Below are 8597 nucleotides of genomic sequence, written 5' to 3' on the forward strand. Positions count from 1 at the left end.
GCTTGGAAATTTCTTTCCCATGAAATCATCTAGCTGCTTAGAGGGATAAATATTTATAAGCCCATATTGGTTCTTTAACATTTCCCATCGTATTATGAGACATATTAGAAACAAAATACTTGTTAGTCTTTTTTATTGTTATTAAATAATTCATATTCTAATATCTTAAGTAAATTGATTAAACTGAAGTGAATTGCAAAATGTTGAAATTGCATGATCACACAGCATTCTGAAAAAGGTTTTATTGTTGCTGTTTTTTTGTTTATTTGTTTTTTTGAGATGGGGTCTTGCTCTGTCACCCAGGCTGGAGTGCAGTGGCGCCATCTCGGCTCTCTACAAGCTCCGCCTCCTGGGTTCACGTCATTCTCCTGCCTCAGCCTCCCGAGTAGCTGGGACTACAGGCGCCCACCACCACGCCCAGCTAATTTTTTTGTATTTTTAGTAGAGACGGGGTTTCACTGTGTTAGCCAGGATGGTCTCGATCTCCTGACCTCGTGATCCACCTGCCTTGGCCTCTCAAAGTGCTGGGATTACAGGCATGAGCCACCGCACCTGGCCCTGTTTGGTTTTAAATAGTAAAATGATGAGAACATTTTTTTCAACAAAAGGATGTGTAGTCTTCTATGCCTAGACACTGAATTTACCTCCCAGAGAAGAACTATGTTAAGCAATTTCTCATGTATACTTGCAGAAATAGTTTATCAGCAATATTCAAAAATTTTGAATAAATAAATTTTAAAATTTGTTTAGCTGTGTACAAATGTTTTGTTAAGTTTTTACTTATATTTTACATATTACCCCAGTAAAAGTTTTTTACAAGTAGTATGAGTAGAAACCATTCTTTAGTAAAAATGACAGGTGCAACCAGCAATGAACTTTGATTAGCCCACTGTCTTTTCACAAATGTTTTATAGAAATTAGTTAATAAAAATAAATTTTATTGTAAAAGAGTAACAACCATGAAATTTTTACCTTGGTATGCAAAAATAGGAAAAACAAGGTTTTGACAATTTTTGTGATTTATTATGTTGTTAAAAATATATATAAAGAAAAATAAAACATTGAAGGCAGTTAAACTGGAATTAAGCTAATACTAACTTGAACTCAAAAAAGATCAGGATTCTGGTCTTATTTTATCTTGTGATTTTTGCAAGAAACACATTATTTCTGCTTTTTTATTTGGTGTAAGTGAACTAGTTTACCTTTCAAAGTCTGCTCTTCTAAAATTCATAGAGTGACTTTGAGAGGCCGATACAGGAGGATCACGTGAGACCAAAGATTCAGGAGTTTGAGACCAGCCTAGGCAACATACTGAGACCCCGGTCTCTACAAATAAATAAATAAATAAATAAATAAATAAATAAATAATATATAAATAAATTTAAAAAGTGCATAGTAACTGTTTCGACAACTGAAATTATGGTTTCTTTAAAGAAAGTACATTTTACACACTCTTGGTTCATTTGATATTTGTTTTAATGTGTTAAAACAATCATGAGGCAATTTTCAGGAGCTCATTTGTTTCCTGTTAACTACCTACCTAAGATTCCTTTTCTTTTATTTTTTTTTCTTGGGCTGGGGAAGGAGTTTCGCTCTTGTTGCCCAGGCTGCAGTGCAATGGCGTGATCTCTGCTCACTGCAACCTCCGTCTTCTGGGTTCAAGTGATTCTGCTGCTTCAGCCTCCCGAGTAGCTGGGATTACAGACCCGTGCCACCAAGGCCAGCTAATTTTGTTTTTCTTTTTTTCTTTTCTTTTTTAGTAGAGATGGGGTTTCACTCTGTTGGCTAGGCTGGTCTCAAACTTCTGATCTCATGTAATCCTCCCACATAGGCCTCCTAAAGTGCTGGGATTACAGGCGTGAGCCACTGCACCCAGCCCTAAGATTCCTTTTCTAGATGAAGAGAATGCCAAGTCAAAGGATGATCTGTGTCTGATGCTCTGAGTATCTTAGCAACTACTTATAATTCATGACATCAAAATGATTTCTCTGGCTGGGAGTGGTGGCTCTCACCTGTAATCCTAGCACTTTGAGAGGCTGAGGCAGGAGGCTCACATGAGGTCAAGAGTTCGAGATCAGCCTGGCCAGAATGATGAAATCCCTTCTCTACTAAAAAAAAAATTAAAAAAAAAAGAAAAAAAAAAAAAAAAAAGTAGCCAGGCGTGGTGGCACGAAATTGCTTGAACCCAGGAGGCAGAGGTTGCAGTGAGCCAAGATCGTACCACTGCACTCCACCCTGGGCGAGAGAGTAAGACTGCATCTCAAAAAAATAAAATAAAGTAAAATAAAAATTTAAAAAAATGATTTCTCTTACCAATTTTGTTTCTATATTACTTTAACTCCCATCATATATAGCTGATCATTCTCATTACTTAGTTTACTATTTTCCTCATGTAAACACATTATTTAGGCATTTAGGAAGTTTGATCCAATATAAACTTTTATAAGCACCACTGTTGCCTGCTTTTAAAGTCAATTACATTGTCCAGACAATTTGTTAGTTGATATGACACTTTTTAAAGATGAACAATGTTTCTGACTTGGGAAATTTCCAATGTAGTACTGAAATTAAAACAACCGTAGAAATTATAATGAGAAAAAGTAAAGTAATGTTAAATGACTTAAGAGACACACAAAATACTCTTGAGGTAGAATGGCAAAGATAGTCTCATAAGAAGAGTAGGATTTCAAAAGGCTGAAATGGGGTGGAGTGGAGGGAGATTTCAGGTGGAGGGATCAGTATGACCAAATTCCAGATGGTGGGAAAATGTCCACTGGAAGAGTAATAATAGAGGACATTGATTAGGCTTCTTTCTATGTACCCGTTTCTGATCTAAGAGATTATAAGTATTCAGATAATCTAGCCTAATCACTAATTTTATGTATGAAAAAAAACAGATTCAAAAAGTTCAAGTCATTTCTCCAAGTTCTCAATGACAAGATGGAAGAGTTGGGGTTTTAATTTTGAATTTTTGGGCTTCAAACTCTCTCTCCAATGGTCAACTGAAAGTTAGAGATGTTGGTTAGGACCATCTTCTACAGGTTACTGAATGCCATAGCATGTACTTACTTTGTATTTATTTTAATCAGAGAAAGGGAAATATACTGAACACTTCACTAAATAAATACTAATTTGCAGGTGGAAAACTTCTAGAGATAAACCACAATTAAATAAACAAATAAATTGTAGTATGCCAGATGGTGATGGTGCTACGGGGGAAAATAGACTGCGAGAGAGACACAGGAAGTGCTTGGTGGAGTTAGGGAGGGCTGTACGGAGAGGGTTTTATAAACTTAAATAGGAGGATAAAAAGCTTTTCTTGAGGAAAAATAGATAAGACATTCAGTAACTAATCCCGGAATCCCTTAATACTCAGAGCCTATTTGATGAAGACAGTGGTGGGGTATGTTGGGTATGTTGCTGACCGTTCAGCCAGAAGCCCAGAGTTTTGACTGAAGAAATTTGTCAGGTGACTTCTCTGAAACTTTATTTTCTCCATTTCAAAATGAAGGGTTTAGACAAGAGTCAACAGATATTTGTTGAACATTTATGATGATCAGAGTGGGAGGGCCTTGTGCTAGGAGCCAAACTTTGGTACAACTTTCAGACTCCCTTCCAGACCAAATAATAGACAATTTTAATGTTTTTTTAATGGATGACAGTCAATTAGTATTTCTGAGTATTCTGATCACTGAAGTATACAAAATAGCACTGTAAATGTGAGACAGCAACAAGGAAACACTGACCACAAAAGTGGTTTCTGATTTAGGTAATTACAACTTGTCATTTGTTTCAGAAGCAGAGGCGAGTTTTCTCTTAGTCATTAACACAATGGTAGTGAAATGTGACTCATGTAAACTCAGTAGGATGCCAGAAGGACCTGATGTAGGTGATGGAGATTTCTCTCTCATGTGTGCTCACCTTGTTAAAGAAAAGACTGTGGTGTTGAGAGTCTTATGAGGATAGGGTAAAATAGCATGTTTCTTAAAGGATTTTAGAAATTTTGTCTAGATCCTTTCTCAGTAATAATACTAGTTAACACTTATTATATCTTACCATGGGCCAGGTAATATGCTGAGTGCTATAGTTGCATTAGTGTATTACTTAACCCCCATACAAAACGGATGATATAACCATTATTGTCTTCATCCTATGCTAGGAGAAACAAATTTAGAAATAATTAAGTAGCTTATCCAAAGTGAGTTAGACAGTAAAATGGCAGAGCCAGAACTGTCTGGCTCCTAAGTGCATGCTTATAACGGTGATTCTGGTGCTGCTTAAATTCACTGTGCTCCGTGACCACAGACTGGAGCCTCAACCCAGTTGGCATTCTGAGGAAAAGTCACAAGATAGGTGAACTGCATATCAGAAAAATAAGCTTCCTAATTCCTTAAGCAAGAGAAAGTTTGGGAAAGAAAATAGAAATTTAACCATACAATTTCTGGGTAGAAAATTGTAAGTGTTGAAAGGGAAGTGAAAAAACATAAAACAGTAAATATATACTGACAACTCAGAATAATATAGAATCATTTATAAAACATAGTTCTTTTTAAAAAACATTAAGCAATATTTATTGGCAATTATGTGTTAAACCCTGTGCCAGCTGTGTTAAGAAAAACAGAATGATGGGTTACCACATCCCAATTTTTATTAAAAGTTTGTATCTATAAATTTAAAAATTCATGTACATGCTTAGTAGTAGTATTATGTGTGAAAAAAATCCATATTGTTATTAACGTTTCAGATATTTCCAAGAATTTGTTTAATTCTTTTTTTTTTTTTTTTTTTTTTTTTTTTTTGGTATTTTGAAATCACACAGCCTCCTTTGAGCTTCTTGAAGAGACTTTTGTCCTCTGGGATGCCCTTTACCAGTGGATCCTCGCCAGATCGTTCTTCAACGTAATCTCTTCTTCACAACATTTGGATACCTTAAGGGGAAGGAAAAAGGGATGACTCATTTGGTTTAAAACAGAATACTCCAGATGCCAATAATTTATTTATTACAATAAATTTTCAGGTTGTATAATTTCAGTTTGATTCTCTCTGCTTTCCACCAATGCATATGTACTTTGTAGGAAAGAAGAAAGTTGCACCCTTCCCACTCTTTCTGGATACATCTCCAGAGAAAGGAAAAACAGCTGGCCACGCTCCAGCTAAAGATTTCCAGTAGGCACTGCCTCCAACATCAAAGGAGACAAGACCCAGGAATCAGAACACAACTGGCAACAGAAGTCAAGGATGTCATCAGATTTCATACTGATTAAATCTTTTTCCTCATTCCAAAAATGTGACTTGTAAAGGTGGAAGAGAATGAGTAATTATTAAATTCCAGTCTTATCATCATCCCTGAATTCTTAGAAGTATACACATGGCGTGATCTCTACTCATTGCAGCCTCCACCCTCCACCTTCTGGGTTCAAGTTATTCTCCTGCCTCAGCCTCCTGAGTAGCTGGAATTAGAGGCACATGCCACCATGCCCACCTAATTTTGTATATTTAATTTTGTTTTTGTTTTGGTAGAGACAGGGTTCACCATTTTGGCCAGGCTGGTCTCAAACTGCTGACTTCAGGTGATCCTCCAATCTAGGCCTCCCAAAGTGCTGGGATTACAGGTGTGAGCCACTGCACTGGACCTTAAAATTCCTTTTCTAGATGAAGAGAATGCCAAGTCAAAATGTGATCTGTGACTGATGCTCTGAGTATCTTAGCAACTACTTATAATTCATGATATCAAAATGATTTTTCAGGCCAGGAGTGGTGGCTCAGGCCTGCAATACCAGTACTTTGGGAGGCCGTGGCGGGAGGATCACTTGAGGTTAGGAGTTTGAGACCAACCTGGCCAACATGGCAAAACCCCTTCTCTACTAAAAATACAAAAAGAGTTAGCTGGGTGTGGTGGGACTGAATTACTTGAACCAGGGAGGCAGAGGTTGCAAGTGAGTCGAGATCGTACCACTGCACTCCAGCCTGCACGAGAGAGTGAGACTCTTTCTCAATGAAATAAAATAAAATAAAATAAAATAAAAAATAAAAAAACAGATTTCCCTCATCATTTTTTTCTATCAGACTTTAACTCCCATCATACATAATTGATCATTCTCATTACTCAGCTTACTATTTTCCTCATGTTAACTCATATTTTAGGAATTTAGGAAGATTGATATTAGCTTGGTTTTAAAATTTGGCTAAAATAAAACCAGTACAAATTAAAACAACAGTGAGGTGTTTTCTTTTCTTTTTTTTTCTTACTAAAGCTTACACTCGCCTATGTGTGCAAAATACCTTTAAAGTCCAAGTAGCTCAAATGATATATTGTAGTATCTATAATAACTCATTCTCATTAATGACACCAGAAAATTTTGTTAAAGAGTCACATGTTAAGGTTGTGTGCAGGTGGTTTTTGTTGCCTTGTAGTCTTACTTCATTCTCTTTAACCTAGTTATCCCGGTCCTGAAATAACAAATTCTGAACAAACCAAAGTCACTGACAGTTATAGCTCTGTAGCCTGTGGGACAGTCATGATTTCATTTCCTTCTTCCTGGACCATCTTTCTCTATACTTCCTTCCTGTGATTTCTCTCTTACTCAAAACCTGCTGACAATCTGTGTTTTCAGCAACAGGAATTGTCCCCTACTGGTGATTTAATCATTAATTAAGTCAATAAGAATTCTGAATTATCCAATATAAACATTTTATAAGCACTGTTCTTGCCTGCTTTAAAAGTCAATTACATTGTCCAGACAATTTGTTAGTTGATATGACAGTTTCAAAGATGAACAGTTCTTCTGGCTTGGGAAATTTCCAATACAGCACTGAAATTAAGACAACCATAGAAATTATAATAAGAGAAAGTACAGTAATGTTAAATGAATTAAGAGATACACAAAATCCTCTTGAGGTAGATTGGGAGAGATAGTCTCATAAGAAGAGCAGGATTTCAAAAGGCTGAAATGGGGTGGAGTGGAGGGAGATTTCAGGTGGAGGGTCAGTATGACCAAATTCCAGATGGTGGGAAAATGTCCACGGAAGTATAATAATACAGGACATTGATTAGGCTTCTTTTTACATACCCATTTGTGATCTAAGGGATTACAAGTATTCAGATAATCTATCCTAATCACTAGTTTTATACAAAAAACGAACAAACAAACATGTTCAAATAGTTGAAGTCATTTGGTCATTTGTCCAAAGTTCTCAACGACAAGGTGGAAGAGTCAGGGTTTTAACTTCACATTGCTGGGCTTCGAAATCTGTCTCCAATGGTAAACTGAATGTCATAGCAAATACTTACTTTGTATTTATTTTAATCAGAGAAAAGGGGATGTACTGAACACTAAATAAATACTAACTTGCAGGTGGAAAACTTCTAGAGGCAAACCACAATTAAATAAACAAATAAATTGTAGTATGCCAGATGGTGATGGTGCTACGGGGGAAAATAGAGTGCGACAGAGACACAGGAAGTGCTTGGTGGAGTTTGGGAGGGCTGTATGGAGAGGGTTTTATAAACTTAAATAGGAGGATAAAAAGCTTTTCTTGAGGAAAAATAGATAAGAGATTCAGTAACTAATCCCGGAATCCCTTAATACTCAGAGCCTATTTGATGAAGACATGTGGTGGGGTATGTTGGGTATGTTGCTGACCGTTCAGCCAGAAGCCCAGAGTCTTGACTGAAGAAATTTGTCAGGTGACTTCTCTAAAACTTTATTTTCTCCATTTCAAAATGAAGGGTTTAGACAAGAGTCAACAAGTATTTGTTGAGCATTTATGATGATCAGAGTGGGAGGGCATTGTGCTAGGAGCCAAACTTTGGTACAACTTTCAGACTCCCTTCCAGACCAAATAATAGATAAGTTTAATGTGTTTTTTTAATGGATGACAGTCAATTAGTATTTCTGAGTATTCTGATCACTGAAGTATACAAAATAGCACTGTAAATGTGAGACAGCCACAAGAAAAACACTGACAACAAAAGTGATTTCTGATTTGGTTAATTACAACTTGTCATTTGTTTCAGAAGCAGAGGCAAGTTTTCTCTTAGTCATTAACACAATGGTAATGAAATGTGACTCACGCAAACTCAGTAGGATGCCAGGACCTGATGTAGGTGATGGAGATTTCTCTCTCATGTGTGCTCACCTTGTTAAGGAAAAGACTGTGGTGTTGAGAGTCTTACGAGGATAGGGTAAAATAGCATGTTTCTTAAAGGATTTTAGAAATTTTGTCTAGATCCTTTCTCAGTAACAATACTAGTTAACACTTATTGTATCTTACCATGGGCCAGGTAATATGCTGAGTGTTATAGCTGCATTAGTGTATTATTTAACCCCCACACAAAACAGAAGACATAACCATTATTGTCTTCATCCTATGCTAGGAGAAACAAATTTAGAAAGAATTAAGTAGCTTATCCAAAGTGAGTTGTGCAGTAAAGTGGCAGAGCCAGAACTGTCTGGCTCCTAAGTGCATGCTTATAATGGTGATTCTGGTGCTGGTTAAATTCACTGTGCTCCGTGACCACAGACTGAACCCTCAACCCAGTTGGCATTCTGAGGAAAAGTCACAAGATAGGTGAACTGCATATCAGAAAAATAAGC

Source organism: Symphalangus syndactylus, chromosome 3, assembly GCF_028878055.3.
Source record: "Symphalangus syndactylus isolate Jambi chromosome 3, NHGRI_mSymSyn1-v2.1_pri, whole genome shotgun sequence".
NCBI lineage: Eukaryota > Metazoa > Chordata > Mammalia > Primates > Hylobatidae > Symphalangus > Symphalangus syndactylus.